General features: G+C 42.9%; 1 long non-coding RNA gene and 1 pseudogene across 1 annotated transcript in view; one reads left to right on the top strand and one right to left on the bottom strand.

Moving 5' to 3' along the window:
• LOC116742902 overlaps positions 1–8,735 on the bottom strand; it is a 30,473-nt gene extending 21,738 nt beyond the window's left edge. Inside the window, exon 1 of the long non-coding RNA XR_004346624.1 lies at positions 8,640–8,735. This is a non-coding gene — a long non-coding RNA (uncharacterized LOC116742902). The remainder of the gene's footprint in view (positions 1–8,639) is intronic.
• A 7-nt stretch (positions 8,736–8,742) lies between these two features.
• On the top strand, positions 8,743–9,107 carry LOC116743305 (annotated as a pseudogene).
• Positions 9,108–27,190: the final 18,083 nt, after the last annotated feature.

Raw genomic sequence — 27,190 nt, 5'->3', positions numbered from 1 at the left:
TTGGCATTTCCCTGGTGGCGCAGTGGTTAAGAATCCGCCTGCCAGGGCAGGGGACACGGGTTCGAGCCCTGGTGTGGGAAGATCCCACATGCTGCAAGCAACTAAGCCCGTGCACCACAACTACTGAGCCTGAGCTCTAGAGCCCGCGAGCCACAACTACTGAGCCCACGTGCCACAGCTACTGAAGCCCACGCGCCTAGAGCCCGTGCTCCACAACAAGAGAAGCCACTGCAGTGAGAAGCCCACGCACCGCAACAAAGAGTAGCCCCCGCTCGCCGCAACTAGAGAAAGCCCACGTGCAGCAACGAAGACCCAATGCAGCCTAAATAAATAAATTAAATAAATAAATTTTTTTTAAAAAAGAAAGAAAGTAGAATGGTGGTTGCCGGGGCTGGAGGAGGGGAGGATGAGAAGTTATTGTTTAACGGGGACAGAGTTTCAGTTTTGCAAGATGGAAAGAGCTCTGGAGAGGGATGGTGGTGACGGCTGCACAACGATGGGAATATATGCCTCGGAACTATACACTTAAAATGGTTAAGGTGGCAGATTTTATGTTATGTATATTTTACCACAGTTTGTAACAAATGTAACCAACAATCAAAATAATACAGGAAGCAAAGGATGGTTTTCATAACAACTACAGCCTCTGCCTCAAGGATCAGTGGGATCCTCCCTGCCTCCTTCCCGGGCCAGGTGACCCAAGACTGCCAGGCTCTGGGGCCTGTCCTGTGTAAGGCTCGGGTGGCACGTGTGGACGTTCCCCAGCCAGTGACAGGGAGCCACACCTCCCCAGTCTGAACACCGCCCGGCTTCCAGGCGAGTGGACCACACAAAGCCCGAAAGCATGTTTCTCCTAAGCCCTGGGCCCCGCATAAGAGGCTCCGGAATCCCAGCTACTCCTCATCCCTCTACTGCGGCTCTGGGCCCGCCAGCCTGGCTTCGGGGAGAATGGAAAGCCTTTCACCCAGAGCAGGGAAAGCAGAGCTGGAAGACGAGAGGACCAAAGGCAGACTTCTCAGGCTTCTGACAGTGTCGCTGGGAGCTGGACTTAGCTGTCCGTCTTTCTTTCCTCAACATGTTCATTGAACACTGGCTTCAGTTATTAAATACTGTCAGCACCACCTCCAATGTAGATTACACAGTTGGTTCCCATTCTTGAAACCTGGCTCTAATGTCCAAGAGTTTAAAGATCTTTTTTTCTCCTGAAGTTTGATTACGGTTTAGAGTACTGTAGTTAATAGCCTGAAAGACCCTGGCACAAACTGGGTCGACTGGGTTTTGCCTCACATATGCACACTGTCTTTCCCTGTTTGCCCTGAAGGTCAGTCTTTCCTCCAATTTGAGGCTGCTCAAATGATACAAGTGGTACAAAAATCATAATTTCTGTCCCTAGACCTCAGATAAATTCCCCCAGGCAATTATATTTGACGTGGCTGAAACATCAGTAGAATAAAAATGGCTGCAATCCCCTTGATGCTACTTGAATTTTAATGCATTTTGACTCTCTTGACAATGTGACGTTAATTTAGGGCTATAACTAAAATACTGCATATTGAAAGACATGTTCTTTGCTTCCCTTTGCTTATTTTGTGTACTTACAGTGAAATAAGCTTCAGTTATTATGGCAAAGCCTATTGAAAAATGTATACATAGATTTTAACACAATCTATAGCATACAAAGAATCTTCTTCAGGAGACCTGATAATAGTCAAACCAGTTTTCCCAACATCCCAGACTCCCTAATTGTTATTTTATGCTATAGTGTCTAAAAACCAAATCACAGAAGACGTTGCAAGAGGCTTTTTTTAGGAGAATGGAAATCCCCTAGCATTTTACCTAGGATCTCAGAAAGTCATTTCTCTGGAGAGCAGTGAATACTGACCAAAAGAATCAGACATCGTTATAAAATTTGCACAGTACTGGTACACAAAGTACTTATATTCCTCCAGGCCTCCCATATCTTGACCAGTTTGCTCCAAGAAAGGTCTTTTCCTCTTTCGCTAGGTGTTCATTCCTCCACAGGTGCTTACTGGGCACCTACTTCACCCCAGCGCAGTGTGAGGTCCCTCCTCTCAGGGAATTTACATTCTGGGTAATGACAGCTGGTGCGAGGACTGCGGAAGAAATAAATGGGACAACACGATGGAAACTTGGAGGGGGTGGGTCTCGACTTTGGACGTGAGAGTGTCCTCCACTGGTACTGTGTATGCCTGGCTGTGCCTCTGGTCGCAGGGCTCAGAGGGAAGGAAAGTGACAAAGTGCCCAGGTAGAAAAGAACTTCTAACTACATCTTTGTGTTCATAACTTTTTTCTAATTTTAACAACTAATTTTGAGGTGTTTTTTTTTTTAATTTCAGGGGTTTTTTTAGCTTTTATTTTCCCAAAATTGAATTATTGGGTTAGAGAATATTAACTAATGACTACATATATATATAACAAATTATATATGTGTGTATGTGTATATATTGTATACAGGTGTTTGTATATACTTATATCAAATATTTGTGTGGCATATATATATCATATATGCCACACAACATATATATATACACATAAATAGAGAGAGATCCAAATAAAAAAGCCTGCACCAGTTTATACTCCTATCATGAATGTACAAGAAAAGCTATTTCACATTTCTTTTAATCTCCTTTAAAATGCTTGCAAATTTGATAAATATAAATAGTATCCAAGTTCTTTCATTTTTCTTTATCATGTTTTTAAATATAATATTGGAAAATACAGAAGAATATGTGACATGTACATATGTTACAGAACAAAATAACACAGGTGAACCCATAACTCAGCCAATAACTTGCATCCATCCTGAATAACTCCTCTATCCTCTTGCCTCTTCCTCACTCCATCCCCAGGAGAACCTGTATCCTGTATTTTATGCCCATTATTCTCTTATCTTTCTTTTAAAATAACTTTATCATATATGTATATATAACTGAATAATGTATTAGTGAATTTGGTTTTATAGCCTTATAAAAATGATACCATACCTAATGGAGTTCTGCAACTTGCTAGTTCACTCAACATTATGTTTCTAAGATTCACCTATGTTATGGCACATAATTTAAGTTCATTTGTTTTTTCACTGCTATATAATATCCATCATTTTCCTGTTGGGTTGTTTTCAGGGTATTTTTAAATTATAAATCCATATGAACATCTCATAAAAATCATCTTGTGTATCAAAAAGCATTCAAGGGCTTCCCTGGTGGCGCAGTGGTTGAGAGTCCGCCTGCCGATGCAGGGGACGCAGGCTCGGGCCCCGGTCCGGGAAGATCCCACATGCCGCGAAGCGGCTGGGCCCGTGAGCCATGGCCGCTGAGCCTGCGCGTCCGGAGCCTGTGCTCCGCAACGGGAGAGGCCACAACAGTGAGAGGCCCGCGTACCACAAAAAAAAAAAAGCATTCAATATAATGCTCAATATTTTTGCAATGTACCAACGGAAACATCAGCTGTACCAATGTACATTTCCACCAGCAATATATACCATTTATCCTCATTCTCTCCAACACTTGACATGGTCAGACTTCTTCACTGTTGGCACGCAATTGTTGTGGGTATAAAATAACATCTTACTGTGATCTGACTTGATATTGCCCTGATTACTAATGAAATAGAACATGTCTTCTCATGGTTATGTGCCATACATATTTTCTCTTCTGTGAAATACCAGTCCACCTCTTTTGCATATTTTTTCATTTCTATTTAGTGATTTATCTAATAGATTTATAGAAGTTCATAGCATATTCTGGATTCTAATTCTTTGTTGATTGTATATATTACAAATATGTTCTCCCAGCGAATGACTTAATTTACATTTACATTATGGTATTTTTTGAAGAAGTCTTAATTTTAAAATAGTCAAGGAACTTCCCTGGCGGCACAGGGCTACAAAGTTGTAAGTCTTTATATCAGCTAGAGCAAGTTCTTCTACCTTATGCTTCTTGACTCTTTAGAACAAACCTGTCAATTTTTTTTTAATTAATTTATTTATATTTGGCTGTGTTGGGTCTTCGTTTCTGTGCGAGGGCTTTCTCTAGTTGCGGCGAGCGGGGGCCGCTCTTCATCGCGGTGCGCGGGCCTCTCACTGTCGCAGCCTCTCTTGTTGCGGAGCACAGGCTCCAGAAGCGCAGGCTCAGTAGTTGTGGCACACGGGCCTAGTTGCTCCGCGGCACGTGGGATCTTCCCAGACCAGGGCTCGAACCCGTGTCCCCTGCATTGGCAGGCAGATTCTCAACCACTGCGCCACCAGGGCAGCCCAAACCTGTCAATTTTAATGAGGATTCCATTCAGATTTTCTTTGGAATTTGGAGAGAATAAACGACTTCATGATACTGAGTATTCCTTTCCAAAAACATGAATATTATTCCATTTTCTTGGGTGTTCTTCAATGTCCTCCAATAAGACCTTATGATATTCTGCATATAGATATTGCACATCTTTTGTTAAAAGTATTCCTAGTGTAGCAGGCTGCCAGTTGTCTCCAAAAATCCGTCCATCTCTTCCTGGGCACACAGCCACCCAAAGAGATTCTACTCACCCCAGGAGTGATGGTACAGCCTCCAGGTAGCGCCTACTGAAAGAATCACCGCTTTCCCTGGACTCAGCTTTTCCTCACCTGTGCTGACCATGACACTGATGTGGAAGTGGCCCAGTTCTGATGATTCAGATGAGTACAGGACTCTCGGGAATGACCTAGCAACAAAGTGAAAGGAACCCAGGTCTCTGGATGACCTGTTGAAGCAGAGCTGTCTGCCAGCCTAGACCAACCACATTAGAAACTTCTCTTTTATTTAAGCCATGCTATTCAGGGGTTCGTTATGTTATGCTATGTTTTTTACACACTGTTAGATTCTGTTTAGTAATGTTTTACCTGGAATTTTTATATCTACGCTTAAGGGTGAGATTGAACTGCAATTTTCCTTATTCTTGTGTTCTTTCCTTGTTTTGATGCCCTAAAGTGCATTAAGAATATTTCCACCCTTTCAGTCCTCTGGAGGAATTTACATAAGATGAAATAATTTGTTTCTAGAAAATTTAATTGAACTCATCCGTAAAACCATCTGGATTTCACGTAGTTCTTGTTGGGAAGAATTTTTACTGTGAGTGATTTCATTTTAACACTTTCTTTATAAATAAGTAATGAGTGCTACCTCAATGCAGTTTTAATTTCCATTTTATATTACTAATAGAGTTGCTCATCTTTCCATACGTCTATTAATTGTGGGTTTCCTATTTTGTGGGTTGCTAGTTTATTTCTTTCTCCCATTGTGATCATTTAGATTAATTCAGCTTCCCCTCCCAGTGTGGATGGAGTATCATTCTCCACCCCAGTGATGCTGGGCTTGGCCATATGACTTGCTTTGGCCAATAGAACAATAGCAGACATGACACAAGCAAAAGGCTTTAATTATGCTTGCTCAGATTGGTGTATCTCTTGCACTAGTGCTGTCACCATGACAACCAGCCCTGGGTAATCACTGGCCTTAGAGTGATGAGCACACTTGGAACAGACCTGTACCCAAACTGCATCCTGGAGCCAAGCCCAGCAAACTTGGAGCCTGAAGAAGCAGAGTCACCCAGCTCAGTACAATCTAAGTCAGCCAAATAGCAGACTTGTGTGAGAATAAATGCTGTTGTTAAAAGCCAGTGAGTTTTAAGGGGACTTGTTATGCAGTAATATTGTAATAATAGCTGACTAACGCATCGATTTATCTATCAGGGTGTTAGAGAATTTCTTATCATTTTTTGTAATCATTAGCTTATATAATTTTAATAGATAAATTAATATTCACATAATTTATATAATTGTTAGTTTATTGCTGTAACTATCCCCCCGCCCCGCTAGAGTTTGCCTTGTATTTTGATGGTGTTTCTTAATTTTACACATAGGGAAATTTTACTCATTTTTAGTTAAGTTTGTACATTTTTTCCCCCTGTTGCTCTTCTATTCCTTTTGAACCTAAACAGTCTTTCCCAATTCTGAGATTTAATAAATAATCAATTCCATTTTGTTTTATAAAACTTTAAAAGTGTGTAATTCTCTAATCTATCTGGAATAAGAGAGGTGTGTTAATCATTCCTAGATCCTCTTATTTTTTTTCCTGAGTTCAGTGTGATATATCTGGGACCCCTAAAAATTAATCCCAATTCTAATTGGAAAAATGTTTAAATTGAAAACTCATTAAGATTATATAATAGTCACCCTTTTAGCTAACAGCTTTGTTTTTGCTTTAAATTTTTAATTAAATTGGCATACCAATTTAACTATCCCAATTACTTTGTGTTTAACCAAGCTGAAATTACACTTTCATTTGCTGTCCAATTCCTCTAGAGAATTCAAATTCACCACAATCTTTTAGGAACCCACAGCTCTGTTCCTTATTAACCAAAATAATTCAATTACTCACAAAATTTTTTACTATTTTTTCCTAGATTATCTTACAATCCTCTTATCTATACAAGTTGAAATTGAAGGAGGCATACTGCACTGTTAGAAGGACTAGAAAAACGCTGTGTGACTAGCATCACTGTATTGAAGGTATCCTGCTGTGAGTGAAGGTGTGTCCCTCGGTGGAGCCTTCCCGGATTCTCTGAGGGGAATTTGCTGCTGTTCTCTCTGTGGTCCCGTAGCACAGTATGTATGGGACTTGCATTGCAACGTACTTTTGTTTACATGTCTGTTCACCCCATTTGACTGTGAGTCCCCCATTGGCAGTTACTCATTTCTAGTCGTCTAGCACCCATCTTGGTACTTGGCTCATAGAAGATGCTCAGTACCTATTGCTTGATTGATCAGCTGATTGGAAGGTTGCACTGGGTGATAGTAAAGTGATGGTGGGCAGCCTATTTGGGTAGCTTCCTGTCTCTTTCCTTTCTGTGAGACCACGACCAATATATAATTCACTTAAACTCTTATACCAGGTCATTCTTTTATATCTCCCACTCTAGGTAGTTATTGGAGTGCCCAAAGACCACACAGGAGATAGGAAAGTGGGGATTCAAAACTTCTCCCCAGTTTCTATAAGTAAGTTATTCTAGCACCATGATATATTGGAAGGAGCACTGAACTAGGGGTAGGGAGACTTAGGGTCCAAGTCCAGCTCTTCCTCTTAATACCCAGCTTAGAACAGGTCACTTCATTCCCCGGGGCTGCAATTTTGCCGTCTGCAAATTGAAATGTGCCACTGCACTGCACAATCTGTTAGGTCCTCAGGACTTTAGTTCTGTACAGAGTCAGTCATCAGGCAGCCACACTGCACAGGAAGGACATGGGGCTTTGGAGTCAGGTGGTTGGGGCATTGTATCCAGACTGTCAGTTACTAGATTAACAACCTTGGGCAAGTTATTGAGCTTCACTGACGCTCAGTTTTCTGTGGCACGTGTAATACCTCTCTTGCAAAGCTGCTCTGAAATTTAAATGAGATAAGGCAGATGAAGCCTGTGGCACTGCGCTTAGACTGCAGTAGAGTCTAGACAGGAACCTTAGTTGTGTTCGTCACACCCCTGTCCTTGCACACAGAGGAAGCTCATCTTTCACCTTTCACTGATGCTCACATACACTGCGCACACACGTGCACGCACACACACACACACACACACACACACACGGTGGAATAGTTAAAGACAGCAGAAGTCCAATTTTAATGACTTTTTTCCCATGGTTCTGGTACCATCATTGCCAAAAGGAGAGGCTATCTTACAGGCAGTGATTTAATGGTTAAATGTTAAATTCTTGATGTCTTACAATCATTAAATAAATAGTCCCTAGGTAATTCCCCCTATGTCCAATAAAATGAAAAATCACCAGATATATGGAACTTGGAAACTAGAGTTATTAGGTTCTTTAAATCCTGGACAGAGATACCATTAAAGTGTGAGTCCCTTCCAATAACTTTTTAATTATAAAGAATATTTCATACACAGTAAGCAATATTACAAGATGGCACAATAAAACAGTATTGCCAACAGTTCCAAATGTTATGTTTCTGCTGTACTTTACATCTTAGGTCTGGATACTAAGGTTTGTGATTGCTTGTTTTGAAACAAAACCCATCTACCTACAAGGCAATTCACTTTGGAATCGGTTACTCGAAGTTGCAGCAGGCTTCAAAGCCCAGAGGGAGAACATTGATGATTGAACTACCCCTCAAACTGGGTTTTGAAATTCGTGATTTGGGAGCACTCTCTTCACTGACTTTGAGGGAGCGCTAACACCTGGTCTGCCCAGCAGAGGGCAACAGGACCCGAGGAAAAGCAGCAAGAGTATCAGCAGGGTTTTAAACTCAGGCTCCCCAGGAGGGGCCACCCAAGGCCAGGGCCAAGGAGGATGACACTCCTCCCGGCCATGAGGAGCACCAAGGTCAGTGCAGAATGGAAAGATGGGTGCCTTGTCCAAAAGCACCTCAAGCCCACTCCCCTGGACTGCTCTTGCCTGGAGACTGTGGGGACGCCCCCCTCCATTCACGCACAGCTCTTTAGATGTCACCTTCTCAAGGAGACCCTTCCCAGCTAAAACAGCATCCCCATCCCCCTCTAAGTGGGACCTGACCCTGTAACCAGCTTTATTTTTCCTCCAAGCACTTACCGCCAACACCTGATGTATTATATTAGTCTGCACTTACTAGAATGTCCACGGGAGCAGGAATTTTCTAGAGTTTTCGGTCCATGACTGTATCCCCAGCTTCTGGAACGGTGCCCAGAATGTGTAAACACCGGACTGTTGAAATGAGGATATGTCTTGACAACCACTGATGAGACAAAAGTAAAAACCAAAGAATATCAGTGCGGCAGGGGTCCGAGTTGCAGTTCGTTCCCGCTTGGGGGCCACAGTGGAACTCAGCGCCCAGTACCTCCAGGGAGAAGCTGCTCGGGGACCTGGAGATGGAGCACATGGAAGTGGGGGACACGACTCCCAACTGTTGCGCGTCCAGCCTCCGCGTCCTTGTGGTGTCGGCCAAGTTCAAGGGGAAGCCGCTGCTTCAGAGACCCGGCTCGTGAACACTTGCCCAGCAGAAGAGCTCCTGCACATCCATGCCTTTGAGCAGAAAACCCTGACCCCGGCGCAGTGGGCCCGTGAGCAGCAGAAATAAGGGACCCAGACCTGCACACCTATTAAATTATGGATCAGGGCCAAAAAAAAAAAGAGGAAAACAGAACAAAAGAATAACCAGGGCAAGGCCTACAGGGCATACCTGTCAGATCAGCAGATGGGATGGGAAAGACTATCCCTTTACCTGTATGCAGATTTGCCCTGAAAGCAGAACGCGGACTGTGCATATAACCATCATATTTTCCCATCACCTAATCTGTGATACTTTTACAACGTCCTTGGAGAGTGACTGCTTCACTCCTTTTACAGGTGAAATAAATAAAGCCCAGAGAAGTACAGAATCTTACACAAGATTCCAGAGTCACACAGCTCCCATGGCAGAGGCAAATCAAGAAGACCAGAACTCAAGCAAGACTGACGTCTATCCTCCTGCTCTTTCTGAGGTCACGCTGTTCCAGACGTGGGGTCTGCAGTCTGACCTTTTCATTCTATCCCAGGGTCAGGAAGATAAACTTAGTGGCCCAGCGCCTTGGGAATTGATTCAGCTTGTTTGCAGAGACCAGTCAGCTTTGCCTTGGATTCAGTTCATTGTCAACGTATCAATAATTCTTTTCTTAAAAAATAAATTTATTTATTTTTATTTATTATTTTTGGCTGTGTTGGGTCTTCGTTGCTGTGCACAGGCTTCCTCTAGTTGTGGTGAGCAGGGTCTACTCTTCGTTGCGGTGTGTGGGCTTCTCATTGCGGTGGCTTCTCTTGTTGTGGAGCACGGGCTCCAGAGTGTGTGGGCTTCAGTAGATGCAGCGGGTGGGCTCAGTAGTTGTGGCCCGTGGGCTCTTGAGCGCAGGCTCAGTAGTTGTGGCTCACAGGCTTAGTTGCTCCGTGGCATGTGGGATCTTCCCAGACCAGGGCTCCAACCTGTGTCCCCTGCATTGGCAGGTGGATTCTTAACCGCTGCGCCACCAGGGAAGCCCAATAATTCTTCATTAATAAGCCCAAGCATATGACATTTCTGAGCAGTTGCATGTTGAATGTCAAGGGAAAAGATAGGGAGTGCATTGTGTGTTGTGAAATATTGCAATAGACAGGCATATTACAAGTTATGTGATTCTAAGCGTTGCTTCATAAATGATCCTTGATCTCTGGCTCCTGTAGAGTTCACGATCTGGCCCTGAGCTGGCACTCATTCCAGACCACATACTGTAGCTAACTAGCCACAACTATGTGGCACACGAGGCTTTCCTTTGTGGTGAACTTTAATATTCAGCTGGAGAAGAGACACTCTTATTCCTTTAATTGTGTTTTTCTAATTGAATTGCAAATTGTAATTGTTTCTTCCTCTTGAAAGATCTTAGGTTTCATCATTGAGTTCCTATGCTCACATACCATCTTAACTATTTTTAAGACTTGGGCATGACTAAATAACCAAATAGACCTTGCCCCATAGATAACTTCTGGATAAATATAAAATTTCCTCTTTGACAATAATCTTCTCACAACGTGACTCTCTAACAGTGTCTGATGTATAATTATTACAAAAGGGACAAGAATAATACATCAGGGGCTTCCCTGGTGGCGCAGTGGTTGAGAGTCCGCCTGCCGATGCAGGGGACACGGGTTCGTGCCCCGGTCCGGGAAGATCCCACATGCCGCGGAGCGGCTGGGCCCGTGAGCCATGGCCGCTGAGCCTGCGCATCCGGAGCCTGTGCTCCGCAACGGGAGAGGCCACAACAGTGAGAGGCCCACGTACCGCAAAAAAAAAAAAAAAAAAAGAATAATACATCAGTGTAAATAGACAAAATGACATGTATTGTACCCATATCTATGAACCACTATATTTCTCCTTTCCTGATCTTTAAAATGAAAGAAGTTCCATTTGACTCTGCTCTACTTAAAGGAAGATTATGAAGATTAATTGAACACTCTTGGAAAAAACAAAAATATTATAGAATAAATTTTGGCAAGCAAAGTTACCAAGTTAATAATAAATTTTTTTACAACATAGCTATCTCATAACAGTTTGATAAAGATGATGAGATTCATAGAGCACAGAATTTTAAAACTGGAGGAGATTCCAAAGGTTATCTGGCTCAAATTCATTTTACAGAGGAATAAACAAAAATGTGCAGAAATAGCAAATTTGAGACACTGTTTTAAAGTTTTCCTTTGATAGACTAAGATTATATAATAAGTTATGTTTAGAGAGGGAATGAAACTTCCTATTTAACTCTAGAGTACAGCACAATAGTGAGGCACTAGCATCTCTTTGAGGGGCTCTGGACTATTTACAGCAGCTTCTTTATCCTTCATACATCAGGCTTCCCAGATCCTTCACGATCCTGATAAATTTTAAATTGTCAGTGTCCTTCTCAAAATGACTAAACTTAGATCCTCAATCCTATTCTCACCATTATAGGGAACTGTGGGGTTGGTACCGCCTTGAAACCCAGATGGATCTAATTAATGCAAACCAAAATCACGTCCATTTTTGGAACACCCGCCTAAGCTAAAACCGCTACCTAGGCTTCTCCTATGAAACTGATTTAAACTGGGGCACAGCTGTTCTTTTTGTCTGCTTGGGAGCCATCTCTCCTGCTTCTGCAACAGCACCCCACGTTTGCTTTGGGGAGTTACCACTCTAACCATCTGAGAGAATCTTGGAGGGACTGTCAATACAGATGGCCTGCCCTCCCCTGCCCAAGAGGTGGGTATGTGAGTCAAGCTAGACCAACCAGCTGCCCTCTCTCCAGGCAAAGATCTTGACTCAGAAGGAGCTACGAAGAAGCAGGGGCGGCAGGGGGCAAGGCAGGACCTGACTGGTTTGAGTGGGTGTGCTGAAAAGATACTGTCCGTCTGTCAGTCACTTCTAGTTTCCTAGATCCTCAAAGTTATTCTGGTTTGGGAGCTTCCAGATCTTGATTCTTCAGCCTTTCCTTCGATTCTATGAGTACCCCCTGCAACTTTTGTTAAAACAAAGTCAGTTTCTGTTGCTGTTAACCAAAATCTCTACCTGGTACACCTGGCCTCCAGGCTATTTTCCAGTTTGTTTCCTTGTGTGATTTCTGCCCCTCATCCTCTTCTGTCAGAGATGGAAGCTTGTCTGCCCTGTTCATTGCTGGATCTCCAGAACGGAGAATTATGTCCGTAACATGGGAAACTCTCAAGAAATATATGTTGGTTGGGCTTCCCTGGTGGCGCAGTGGTTGAGAATCTGCCTGCCAATGCAGGGGACACGGGTTCGAGCCCTGGTCTGGGAAGATCCCACATGCCGCAGAGCAACTAGGCCCGTGAGCCACAACTACTGAGCCTGCGCGTCTGGAGCCTGTGCTCCACAACAAGAGAGGCCGCAACAGTGAGAGGTCCGCGCACTGCGATGAAGAGTAGCCCCCGCTCGCCGCAACTAGAGAAAGCCCTCGCACAGAAACGAAGACCCAACACACCCAAATATAAATAAATTAATTAAAAAAAAAAAAAAGAAATATATGTTGGATAAGTGACTGATAGACAATTCCTTAAATAATCCAGTTGTCAAATCTGAGTACCTTGGGATGATAAACTGAAAAAAAAAAAGTTTTGTTGCTGTTGTTTTTGCTTTTAATTTTTTGGCTGAGTGGCACGTGGGATCTTATTTCTGCGACCAGGTGTTGAACCCGCACCCGCCGCAGTGGAAGTGCAGAGTCTTAACCGCTGGACCGCTAGGGAATCCCGAAGGGTTTTTTTTCTTTTTTCTTTTTTTAATAAAGGTCTATTACTTTATTAACCTGAGCTCATAAAAGAAATGAGGAAACATGTCTATAAGAGAGTACATAAGACCTGATCCTCACTAACTCAATGCAAGTCCTGTTTTCTGCCAAATTAGCCTCAGAATTGAGCGGCTGGGCAAAGGGTGGCGAGGACCTTGTGACCAAGTGGATGGTTCAACTCCTTCTGCCTCGGGGGAACGGAGCCCCAGGGAAGGACTGCAGCTGCTGTGGCCACAATCACCCCCTCCCCCATCCCCCAGCCCAAAAAGCCAGGGAGAAAAGCAAGCAGCTGAGTGGAAATGATCCACGGAGAAATGGCTCTGCATTTCTGCACTTGCTGTGTGATCCATGATAAATTTCAGGTGGGCCTAAGACTGGTCTTGGTCTAAAAAGAATGAGGAGAAGCAGCAAGAAAGGGAGGAGTTGTGCCAATGGGATTATTGTGGCCAGTGTTTGCTGCTGAAGGTAATTAGGTGAATACCGAAGCCTTCGGCACAAGAGGATGCTCCCAGACTCGCCACCCCCAGGTAGGATATAAACAAAATTCCAACTATTATTGCTTTGGAGGCCTTTAATAAACATGGAGGGGATATGAAGTAAAGCCCCGTATTACAGAAGAAGTGTCAATTGGTTCCTACGCCTCACAGAGGCCTTAGCAGAGATGCTTCCTAATAATGGCTAATGTGAAATGAGTGTCTTGCATGCCAGACCAGATGCTGACTGTGCTACGTGATTTGCATGCATTTTCTTGTGTGATTGCACACTATTCCGGGGTAGATACTGCTATAATCTCCCATTTATAGATCGGGAAAGTGAAGTTTAGAGAAGCTGACAACTTGCTCGAGGCCACACAGGTACTAAGATTTCAACTGGATAGCAAGGGATGCTAGTCTAGAGAGAGGGAAATGGAATAGGATAAAGGAGAGAGGCCAGGGAGATCCCTGTATCTGCCCCCATTGTGGGTGTGAAAGAGAAATTTCAGGAAAAGATTGGGCAAGGAGAAAACCAGAGGGGAGTGTAAGACTATTCAGACGGCCCGGTTTTAATGGGGACCTGAGTGTGTCCTGAGCCCTCCCAGGGGGCCACTGCTCAGTTCCCATCCCCCTCCCCCTCTGTACTGTTCCTTCCAAACCATTCCTCGTCCACCCTCACCCAACACCATCTGCAGTCCCTTTGTAGCAACTAATCCAACTGAGAGATTTGCAGGAGTGATTTCCACGGGTGTCTCACTAAAAAATAATGAGAAGTGGTTTTCTCACCCTCCTCTCAGAAAGCAATCGTGGCTTTGAGTCTTGGAAACTTGCATTTATTCTTGACCCAGAGAAGAAAGAACAGGTCTTTTAAGTGCCCTAAGGTTTGCGAAAGAGGGGACGTGACCCCTCCAGCCCCAGGAAGAGTTGGATCCTCTAAAGAGAGGGTCTCAGAACACTGCCCCCTGGCATCCCCAAGACCATTTCAGTGGACAGAAGAGGTCAAAACTACTTTCAAAATAATATGATCTTATTTGCCTTTTTCCCTTTCATTCTTGCACCGGTGTACCCGGAGTTGTACCTAATGTGTGACATCACAACAGACTGGATGCAGAAGCAAATATGAGAATTCAGCTGTCTTCTATCAAGCCAGATATTAAAGTGATTTACAAAAATGTAAAACAAAACAACACAGTTCTTCTCGTTAATATTTTTTTGCATTGGAAAATGTCTAAAGCTGACCTTGAGGACAGTTGCATCTTGCCCTAACTTTTTTGCTACAGGAAGAAGCAATACTTTGGAGACAAAACAAAACATTTACCTTCAGGAAAAGGATTCTTTTCATTGGTGTCTTCCTCCAAAAAGCCACACAGTTTATGACTAGGTTGCCCTGTTTACGTGGCTGCTGTTTTGGTTTGCTTTGGTCACTTTTCCTCCCTTCTGAGCCTCCCCAGTCTTTTAATCCAGCTTACTCTGGGACAGAATGAATCACTGAAACACAGGTGTCAGGCCACCAGAGAGCAGCCCTAGTCAACGATTGCCCCCAAAGCATGACAACTTATTAATCAGTAGCGTTATCAGTACATTTTATCTTCAAGAATCTAAAATATCACTGCCCGTCCATTTCATGGCTGGCGGAGACTCCCTGGTATCTGCCTATGCTCTTCAGATAAGAGCTGTTTATGGGCAGGGCCCCTAGCTAATGCAGCCCCACGAGCCGCCACAAGGCCTTGTGAAGCACCTAGCACACAGAGGCACTCAGGAAGTGTGGAGTAAATATAGCTGGATTGGACTGCAAAACCCTTGGCCCTGCCAATCCAGGAATAACCAGAGGGACCTGATGAGGTGTGACATATCACCAAGTCAACCAAGCAACCCCAGCTGGTACCCCAATTTCTGCTGGCCCTCCTCATGGACCCCCAGCCAGTGCCTTTGCCTATGAGCCCCACAACTGCCCTGCCCTACCTTCCTCCCTCCGACCAGACCGTGAGGAGATAGGAGGCCAGAGAGCGGATGGGAGTACCCAGAGAGGCCTCCACCAACATTGACATGGCTCATCCTGGCCTATTTGTATCCAGACCTGAATAGTCCTGCAGTGATTGTCTATCACTTATAAATATTAATGTGTACATAACCACTTTACCAAAACATAAAAAAAATCAACTAAAATGTTTCTAATTCTGATCAATATTGAAACTTGAATTTTTAGAGTTATAATCAGTGAGTTATACTCTAAACTATTGAGCATGCTAATTTTTTATTGAATATAATCGATATACTTGTCACATTGATGGTTACGTAGAGTTTTTTTTATACTGATGTACTACTGTTTGCTTAACATTTGCTGTGCATTGGTAACTTGGGTCGCTCCAATTTTTCACTACCAGCAATTGTGCTATGATAAACATATTTGTGCAAATTGCCTTTTTTTCTGTCTTTTAGTGTTCCTTAGACTCTATTTCCACAGGCTCTACTCCTAGTAATAAGATTACCGGGGCAAAAGAATGAATGGATACACACACACACACATGTATCGCCATGCTGCTTTACAAAAAGATGACAACAAATCACTGGTTTCAATTTGGCAACAATTTTTTAGGCAAGAGTTTTTAAAATCTTACTTTAAAAAGGTTGAGGTCTTAGAATTTAAGGATTGGAATGGAAGACTCTTTATAGGTCATTTTGACCAGCTCCCCAAAGAGTGCTAAGATGCCCTCGTCATCACAATTCGTTTTGTCACAATCTGTCATGATAGGTAGTGGTCGAAGTATAAGAAGAAAATCCAGCCTCACACAAATGTGTAATTGTAATAGGATGAGTATTTCAATAATCTTTTAAAATAAGTGTTGGTGTTTTCTTTGATACAACACCAAAAGGCAACCGATGGCTAGTTGCAATGTAAACAGAATTTGAAACTATATCAGTTGAAATGTTCATACTGTTACATTAAATTCACTGGTCTATCTTGCACTTCAAATGACACTTTTACTCAGGCATGATTTTATAGCGTCATGCATTGGTCAGCTGAAAATTTTTGGTTCACTAGTAATAGGGATCTTTCAAATGTAGACAGATTTATTATATAATGAAAAATCACACTGGCCCAGGACCAAATGGCTTCGCTGGAGAATTCTACCAAACATTTAAAGAAGAATTAACACCTAGTATCTCAAACTCTTGCAAAAAGTTGAAAAGGAGAGAACACTTCCTAACTAATTTTACAAGGCCAGCATTATTTTGATAGTAAAATCAGATAAAGATACTATAGCAAAAGAAAACTACAGATTAATATCCCTGAAAAATATGCAAAATTCCTCAACAAAATACTAACAAGGCAACTTCAACAATACTTTTAAAAGATTATACACCATGATCAGGTGGGATTTATTCCCGGAATGCAAGGATAGTAAAATCAGTCACTGTAATGCATCGCGTTAACAGGATGAAGGACGAAAACCATACAATCATCTCAATTGATACAGAAAAGGCGTTTGACAAAATTCAATACCCTTTCATGATAAAAATACTCAACACACCAGAAAGAGAAAACTACCTCAACATAATAAAGGCCATATGTGAAAATCCCACAGGTAATGTCATACTCAATAGTGGAAAACTGAAAGCTTTCTCTCGAAGATCAGGAAGAAGACAAGGATGTCTACTCTTTCCACTTCATCTAAACTAGAAAGGAAGAAGTAAAATCATCTCTGTTTGCAGATGACATGATCTTATTTGTAGGAAACCTTAAAGATTACACACATACACCCCTGTTGAAACTAATAAACACATTAAGCAAACTTGCAGGATACAAAATTGACATGCAAAAATCAGTTGCATTTCTATACACTAACAATTCTAAAGACTTCTATATACTAATGAACAACTTGTAAATGAAATTAAGAAAACAATCCTATTTACAATAGCATCCAAAAAAAATGAAATATTTAGGAATAAATTTAACCAAGGAGGCAAAAGACTTGTACACTGAAAACAAAATACTTGAAGAAATTTTAAAAGACATAAATAAATGGAAAGACATCTCATGTTCATGGATTGGATGACTTAATACTGTTAAAACGTCTGTACTACCCAAAGCAATCTACAGATTCAATGTAATCCCTATCAAAGTCAAAATCCTTATGAAGTGGCATTTTTTGCAGAAATAGGAAAAACCATCCTAAAATTCATATGGAATCTCAAAGAATCCCAAATAGGCAAAACAATCTTGAGAAAGAAAAACAAAGCTACAGGCCTTACATGTCCTGATTTCAAAACATATTACAAAACTACAGTAATCAAAATAGTATGGTACTGACATAAAGACAGACATATAGACCAACAGGATAGACTAGAAAGCCCAGAAATAAATCCTTAGATATATAATCTTTGACATCAGGGAAAAGATAGTCTCTTCAACAAATGGTGTTGGGGAAACTGGACAACCACACACACACACACACACACACACAAAGTTGGATCCTTACACTATGAACAAAAATTAACTCAAAATTGATTAAAAAGCTAAATATAATGCCTGAAACTATAACACTCCTAGAGTAAAACATAGGGAAAAGCTTCATAACATTGGACTTGGCAAGGATTTCTTGGATATAAAACAAAGAGCAAAAATAGATACATGGGACTACATCAAACTTTAAAACTTCTATGTATTTTTTAATTAAAAATATTAATTGAAGTACAGTTGACTTATAATGTATTAGTTTCAGGTGTACAGTACAGTGATTCAGATATATAGAGATATATAGAGATACATAGAGATATACCCTTTTTCAAATTCTTTTCCTTTCTAGGTTATTACAAGATATTGAATATAGTTCCCTGTGTAAAACTCCTCTGTGTTAAGGGAAACAATATGAAATATTCTGGTATTCAAATACCCAGAACTGAATAACAATAATTTGACGGTTAATCATTCTTTAAGTAAAATTGTTGTTCCGTGGGGGGGAGGGTGTGCAGTGGCTAGTTGAGCTCACATCTCAAACAACTGAATGAGCACTTTTCCTTACACACGTAACCATCATACAGCAGAAGTACTTTAAATGTACTTCCATTTCATAACAGAGAATATTGAAAAGACAGGTACTCGAGGACTGACATTTAATAAACCTAATTTTTCTGCTTCCGTAAGGACATTCTTATATTTTTTAAGATTTTTTTTTTGATGTGGACCATTTTTAAAGTCTTTATTGAATTTGTTACAATATTGCTTCTGTTTTATGTTTTGGTTTTTTGGCCGCAAGCCATGTGGGATCTTATCTCCCCCACCAGGGACTGAACCTGCACCCCCTGCATTGGAAGGCAAAGTCTTAACCACTGGACTTCCAGGGAAGTCCTTAAGGACATTCTTAAGTGAAACAGGGAGCACATGGTGGTGAGGAGCACAATGGCTACTGGTGTGGACTGGTACCACTGCTGCACTTCAGAGACTGAGCTGGTCAATCACTGCTGATCTACAATCGAATAACCACAGCCCTTTCTAGTTTACAGAGTCAATTTTTCTGTTATTCCCATTTAATGCTGACAATACCACTTATCATTGTCTGCCATTTACAGACCAGAAACTGAGGGATAAGAGCTTGAGAAACTTCCCCAAAGTCTTCAAGTTGTCAACTGGCAGTGCCAGCTCTTATGACATCAAATCCCATTCACTAGGAAACACCACCTCTCACCACCACCCATCATTGACTTGACCCCCAGAGCCATACCCGGTACCAAGCCATGAAGTAAACGAGTCTCAGGGTCTCCTCACTTCTTTGTCCCCCTTTCTTGACACTGTGGGTGCTCAACCATCCAGATGTCTACCCTGTCCCCACCCATCCTCATGCTCTTCTCCTGCAGCATCTTTGCGTCTGCCTCCCTCAAAACAGTATTAGTACCTGATATTTGTTCTGTGCATTTGAGTCTTATGAGGCATTTCCCCATGCATCATCTCCTTTGAATTTTGATCTTCAAACTACTTTGTGAAATAGTTTTTCATTCTCCCATTCTGCAAGGAAAATGAGGCTCTTTGAGGTGGGAATTTGCCACCTCACATAGCTCACCTTTCTTGTGCCTCCTTTTCTTAAGATCTTTCCAACCTCTAATAGATTTATTTATAAGGAGGTTTACATGATGGATAGCTTCTTTACATGTTCCTTCCAAGAACTATTAGCTTTATGAAGTTTAAAAAAAAAAAAAAAACACTTGTATCTATGAAATGACTCCCTAACCTCGAGACTCTTAAATGTCATCATTGTTTGTGCCTCTCCAGGAGAATGATTACATGTAGAACTGAAACTGGACCATGGAGAAACAGAAATGATCATAATTTTGCAAGTGAAGGTGTAATGGGTATACATTTTTGCAAATTGTAATAAATAAACTATTTACATTTGGAAGTGATAGTATCATCCACTGTGTTCTTTTCATCTCACAGGACATCTCAACAAGGCATGCATCCTCCTCTGAAGCCACAAACCACAAGAATAATATAACAGGTGTGTTCAGATTGGATACACACAGGAGTATTAGCGGAAATTAGTTGAATAGCATTTAATGATCGCGTTCTTTTAACAGCCACAGACCGTTCTGTAGGATAACTAAATGCCCAATTAGAGTAAACCACAAAGAGTTAAAAGGAAAAAGCATCGGAGCCCAAACCTGGGAGGCCCTGCTTTGAAGTTCTTTTACAAGAGTAGGCAAGGGGAGGGAGTACTTTAAACTGAGGAAACAGGAAGTACCTGGATAAAAAGTTTATTTCATTTCCTGGGGGGGTGGTCTTTCCAGAAGTGCTCTTCCAGGAAATCAGGCCTTTCCCACCTAGGTGTTCAGGTTTCCTGAGAAGAAATAGATAACATCCCCCTGTCACAGCTAGTGACTGATCAGCTAGTCAGTAAAATTTAGCTGCAGAAATCTGAGTTTGCCCCACTCAATGTTATCAGCTCGAAGGAAGAAGACTTTGAAGAAAGGGCAGGGGAGAGAAGTGGTGTCTGAGGAAGAGGCTGCAGTGCAGACTAGCCTTCTGGAGAAGTAAGCAGAGCCCGGAAGGGGAAGCGGAGGTAAGGGACAGGTAGCTGAGGGTGTTTATGCACGGATGTGCGAGACGGGGCTCCATCCCCTGGGAAGAGCCTAACTGGGCACCGCACCCACTGCAGAGATGATGCAGAGGATGGTACCTCGGGGCGGAGGGGAGGACATCAGTTAACACACTGAGCCCTGTGCAACTGAGACCTTCAAGTAAGCCATTCTCAGATAATTCCGTTCAGTCCGCAGCTCCACCGGAAGGACCGTGGCTGGAATAGCCAGATTTGCGTAGACCGCAGTGACCCCTGGTGGAGGTGCACGCCAGCCGCCACCCACTTGGGGCCGTGGGGCTGGGCAAAGGGGGTACACTTTGAACGAGTTGCAGGATCGTGGCTTCCTTTACACACACAATTTCTCCGTCTTCCCAAACAGCAAATTATTCAGTTACGATACGCTGGCTGCGGCTATCCATGCGCCATGCTTCCTTCTGAAGATCACTTTCCCCCATCCCTTCATGTTCAACTAAAGCGGACTTCCCGTCGCATTCAGCCTGCTCCGCCCTTCCTTCCCTGGATGCACAGCACTCGCATGTCCTGCTTTTTTCACATGCTCCTTCGTTAGATGCCGCTTCCCCAGCTCATCATTCTCCTTGAAGTCCCAGCTGCCTCTTCTGTTCTGATCCGAATGAACCCAACTTCGCTGGTACTTTGTCTTCGCCAGCCTCCTTCTGATGAATCCTGCCAGGTCGCCACGTGGTGTGGGGATCCCACCAAATTTTTTTTTTTGTGGTACGCGGGCCTCTCACCGTTGCGGAGCACAGGCTCCGGACGCACAGGCTCAGCGGCCATGGCTCACGGGCCCAGCCGCTCCGCGGCATGTGGGATCTTCCCGGACCGGGGCACCAACACGTGTCCCCTGCATCGGTAGGCGGACTCTCAACCACTGCGCCACCAGGCAAGCCCTACCCACCAAACTTTTTTAGTGATTTGGTATTTGTTGAAGCTTCAAAAAGCTCTTTTAACAGAAGAGACATTGCTGGTCTTGCAAAGAGCCCTGTCCAGTCACAAGGGACGTTGAGAACGGCCAGAGTCCCCACTGATCTTTGCCAGCACGTGGCTCTTAGAAACTGCAGGCGCATGACTGCAGCCAGGCGATGGGTCAGCACTTTCCTAAAAGGGGAACATCCCCAGAAGAATGAGGAGCAAAGGCTTCCCATGCAGGAGTGCTTGTTTCTGAAAGTATGTGAGACAGCATTATTCCTGAAGAAAATTGGTGGTAGTATTTTGAGAGAAGTAGACGTGCCTTGAACCAGTACATCTGCTTATACGTTTCTAAGAGTTAAGAGATAAAAAGAGATGCTGTTTTTCTCATCATAAATTTATTTCCATACCTATAGATATTTTTAGAGACCTTTTTGATTCAGGAACGGAGATGAATGTGGTGTTTCTTGGAAGTGTGAAGGTACAGTAAATAACCTAATTCTGAAACATTTGGAGATTTCACAGAAGCCTTGAAATCAATGCTCTTTGAGTAATTGTAAAATAAAGTAGGAAATAGACCTGGGTAAGTACATAGGATAGGAAAATAAATCATTGTAGTCTAAATATGACACAGGTAATTCTTTTCAACTTCCAGTATAAAACATACTTCAAACCAAAAAGAATGTACTGAATGAACCCAAACAATTCTCATCTTAGATGTCAAAACCATGCAGTTTCTGGCAAAGTATCGGGGTGTGTAGGCAAATGTTAGCATCTGGCAGATGGGTTATAAGGTGTGTTAAAGAACTAATGGAAGCCTCAAATTTATTTTGCCCCTAAAAACGTTTGTGTTTCGGAGAATTTCTGGGAAACTACATGAGATCATTTTAAAAAATAATTCCTAGGCGTTGCCCAGTTGACAGCCAACATAAACATTGTATTCTCCGGGATCAAAGAAACTACCCCATCAAAGAAAAACTGGACAACGCCAGGAATTCGATCTTTCAAACTGTTGGATAAATGCCGCCGAAAGAAGAGGAAAGCATAGGATGTTTGGAAAGGAGATATAGCAGAGTTTTCTTTAATGCTGAGACTTTAAAATTTTTTTTTAAATAATAGTAGTAGTAGTAAAATAACAGGTATTTATTGAGCATTTTGGGTGACGCAGCGCTATTTGCTGAGACCTCTACACATACTATTTCATTTCAACCTCACCAAACTCCAATGAGGTAGGTACTATCATTATCCTCCTTTGACAGCCAATGACACTGAAGCTTAAAGAGGTCATTAACTTGCCTAAGGCCACAGAGGAGTGGACGCCAGGGCCTGTACCCTCAGTCGGGCTCTTTTCCTCCTTTCTGGGCTAACACTTCCTAAGCACTTGCTGTTTCCCAAGCACGCTTCTTGCAGGTGTTGACTCGTGTAATGCTCACGACAACAGCCAACGAAAGATACACTAACAATAGCCCCATTTTACAGGTGAGGAAACTAGGGCACAGAGAGGCTGAGGAAGCTGCCCAAGGCCACCCAGCTCGTAGGTGCCACAGTGGAACTCAGACTCAGGCGATCTGAGCTCAGAAGCCAAAATCGTCATCACTTTCTAATACTACCTCTCATGTAGGATTAAAAAAATTTTTTTTCCACCTGACATATTTGATTTCTGAGTTGCAGCCTAAACAATTAAGCCCGCCATTCAAAACATCAGGAGAGCTAATATTTTCCTTATGGGCATTAATTTCAAGCCCCGGAAGGACTGGAGAAAATCGTGACAAGGAATGCCCACGGATGACTCAGTGTTTCATTAGCCGCTACTGGCCATGTCAGCAGAGCTGAGATACGGCGAGTGGAAGATTTGGGGAAGGTTTCGGTCACCCAGTCAACGAAATAGCGGGTCATGCCAGGAGGAAGCAAGCAGGACCTGCCGGCCAGGGCTCCAGAACTAACTTCCAAATGGAGCAGAGACGGTACAGTAACCAAGTGGGCCTGGTACCTGATTCCTCGCCTCCCCGCCAAAAAAGGATTACCCCCAAGCACTTGGGTCAATCCTCCTTCTAGAGAGAGTAATCTGATGCTGGTTTACTACATGTGTCTTTCTTTTAACAGCTTTCATTGAAGACTGGATATATCTAGATCCAGGAGAGATGTGCCCTTGACGGGGGCGTTGGAAGAATGATCAGGAACATGCTGTACACATATTAAAGTGTTTTTCTGGGGTTTTCTTTTCTTTTCTTTTTTTTTTTGCGGTACGCGGGCCTCTCACTGTTGTGGCCTCTCCCGTTGCGGAGCACAGGCTCCGGACGCACAGGCTCAGTGGCCATGGTTCACGGGCCCAGCCGCTCCACGGCATGTGGGATCCTCCCGGACCGGGGCACAAACCCGCGTCCCCTGCATCGGCAGGCGGACTCTCAACCACTGCGCCACCAGGGAAGCCCTAAAGTTTTTTTTAAATAAATAAATATTTGTGAAGTCGTCACAACGTACAAGAACTTCAGCTCTTACTGTTCCTATCAGCCAGCTGTTTGAGATGAGGAAGTGATTCCTCACGGTGGTTATGATAACTGTCTTCTTAAGCTTGAAAGAACTAGTCCCCTCCTTCCCAACCCCCATCCTACAATAGAAAATGAAGACAAGGGAATTCCCTGGTGGTCCAGTGGCTAAGACTCCACGATCCCAATGCAGGGGGCCCGGGTTTGATCCCTGGTCAGGGAACTAGATCCCACATGCTGCAACTAAGAGTTCAGATGCCGCAACTAAAAGATCCCACACGAGGCAATGAAGATCTTACGTGCTGCAACTAAGACCCGATGTAGCCAAATAAATAAATAAATAAATATTTTTGAAAGAAAGAAAGAAAGAAAATGAAGATGATATCTGAAGGCCGTTTCCTAGCAGTTCCGTACTTACAAATGATGGATTACACCACCAGCTGAATGCCAGTGGAGCAGTCAGGATAGAATAGGTTAGGCTGCTGTAACAAACACCCCCCAACACACACACACACACACACACACACACACACACACACACACACACACATCTGGGGCTTAATACAATAAAGGTTTATTTGCAGCTCATACTACATGTGTAGTGTGGATTGCAGGATTTGGTGATGGGGGTGTGCCTCTCATCGTAACCATCCAGGGGCCCGGCTGCAGGGTTGCTAGAAGATCCCTCTAGGGAAATGCTTCTGTGATAGCAGAAGAATGGGAACAGAATTGTGCATAAGCGTTTAATATTGCCTCCTGGAAGTAACATATAACTTCCATCCACATTTCATTGGCCAACACAAGTCACACGATAAGCCTAACTTTTAAAGAGAAAATAAAATACAAACTTAGCATGTGCCCAGAGAGGAGGAAAACTGGACTCTTTATTTAGGTACAGCCCTAATGGCTAAGACATTGAGTAAAGGAAATTTAATGTCAGAAACAGGAGCTCGTAATCATAAAAAGAAAAAAAGAAAGGAGGCCCCATTTAACTGTGTGGGTCGCAAACTAAAGGCCTGCTTAATGAGTGACTCAAGACTGATGACAGGTATTGTTTCGGTAAGTAGGTGTGTACAAGAGGTGCAGCCAGAGGGAGCTGGTGTGGCCAGCGAATAGCGACAAGGACCGAAAATCTACTGTGCAGCTACCAGTTTAAGAACTTAACAGCTGAAGCCTGAAGTCGCCAGATGCACGTAGGCCCTGCAGCCTCAGGGGAGTGGCATGTGTGGACGTTAGGAAGGGGAGAAATTGGAAACTATTTTACCCACAACCCTGTGACTCAATGAAACATGTTTCTTAATGAAAGCAACCATGTAACAGGCAAAAACTCAGTCCTGGCAGACTTCGGGATTAGGCGGCAACCTCTCCACACAGGACTTTCAGGCTTTGGCCTTGATCTTTGACTCACTAAATTTCCCAAATCCCTGGTGTTTCTCTATGACAGAACACTGGGACAAAATGACCTCTCATTCCTGATAAAATTTAACTAACACTTTTTGTGAAATAAAACAACAGGCAGGACCAGGAGTATGGGAAGAAAAATGGGAGCTCATCTTGAGAGGTAAATGTTCATGGCACTGTCCATCCCCAAGGGCTTCTCCCAAAAGGAGGATATTGTCTGTAGGGCCCGGATTTCTCTGTAAAATGGGAACACTGTTGTCTCTGATGAAGCTGGCGAGTCATCTGCCATCCATACCAATCTCATTTGCACTCTATAACCCCTCTAGAAAGTATAAAGCACACTTTTAAATCTCAAAACAAGGACTCGGTTTGAGTCAAGCAGGTTGACAGCTGAGAGGGCTAAGGTTATTAGCTGGACCCATCTTCCTGTTGTTCAGGGCTTTCTGCTCTGCAGCTGTGAGAGATGCAAAGCTTCTCTCGGTTACTGTGGGTACAGATCCAACATGCTCCAGAACGGCCAAAAGACAGCACGACAAAGAGCTGTAGTCTCTGACTACTCAGTGTGTTTCTCCCACAAGCAATATAGGGTTCACCTGGAACTTCCTCGAAATGCAGACTCTCAGGCCCTGCCCCAGACCTGCTAAACCAGAATCTGCATTTTAACACAGTCCCTGGGTGATATGTACGCACCCTAGTTTCAGAAGCTCTGTTCTCCAGAGTTTTAAACTACCCATGAAAGATGCCTTTGCTACCATCTTCAATTTAAAAATCAAGGCCAACTTTTCCCAGCCTGCCTTCTTTCCCATCTTGTTGTCAAACAGTCAAATTGACACCAAATGCCCAGGTAATAATTCACCTGCCTCAGAGCCTTTCAAAAGAGCTGGTATTTGCATGAATGGAGCTGCCCTTACTTTGGACAATTCCATTTCAGTATGTCCCTATAAAAACTAAAAGTATAATTTTTTTCTTTAAAAAATCAGTTTTAAATACTTGCTTCTATAAGCTGTACACTTACTTCTCCCAGACTATTAATTAGACACACACATCTGACCATTTTATTTCTAACTATCTCTTCCCCCTCCACCAACATCTGCCAAGTACAAACAGGGATAAGTGACAGTTTACACAACATGCACAGGTATTTCTATTTACAGGGATTCAATGGAATGTTGTCTTTTTCATTTGCTTTGTTTGTTTTGCTTGAGACTAGCTGGGCAGTCTGGACTATGTCCTGCTTTGCTATATTCATCTGGTCTAGTTGAACGTCCATATCCGAAGGCATCAGTAGAAAGCTGAGAGACACCACCTGGCAAGAAATCTCCAGTGACCTATTCTCTATTTTCTGAAAGTTCTGAACCAGCACAACATGTTTACCTTAAAATGTTAATGCTTAATATCAGAGCAGTTTAATTTGAAAATAAGGTTTTATTGTGCTAAAGAAAATATCATCATGATGTATGGGTTAATTATGTCTCCACCTGCTTTGGGAACTTAAGTGAAGCAAGTAGACAGACGTTAAACTCAAGGAGTCTGCATTAAAAGGACATTTTGCTTTTCATGAGCATTTACTTCTCAACACAAAACTCCATTTTCTGCCCTCAAAAGCTGAAGTAGGTACAGCTGATGCAAAAGCGTATTTTAACATGATTGGTGGCAACCCAGACACTAAGTTCGCTGGAGGATTTCTATGACACACTGTTCTCAAAAGCCTTTAAATAATCTCTAGTAAAACAGAAGAGGGAACATTTCCAGGTGACAATGGGGCTGGAAGTGATATGACGTTTGTACGTGATGGGCTACTCATTTTTCTGAAATAAAGAATCTTGTGAAAGGAGGAATTATGACTCGTATTTACAACAGATTTTCATAAACATCCCCAAATTCCAGGCACAAGACAAAAGGCATGACTCAGATCACAGTAGGTGTGATGGCCGGGGAAGTGGTCCTGGGGAAGATTGCTTCCCTGCTGCCTGAGAATAGCTCTGGGGAGATTTCTGTAGGAAGCTGATAATGGGCTATT

This window comes from Phocoena sinus, chromosome 18, assembly GCF_008692025.1.
Source record: "Phocoena sinus isolate mPhoSin1 chromosome 18, mPhoSin1.pri, whole genome shotgun sequence".
Lineage (NCBI taxonomy): Eukaryota > Metazoa > Chordata > Mammalia > Artiodactyla > Phocoenidae > Phocoena > Phocoena sinus.
The sequence above is the reverse complement of the archived record's forward strand: the minus strand, read 5'-3'. Positions and strand labels throughout refer to the sequence as shown.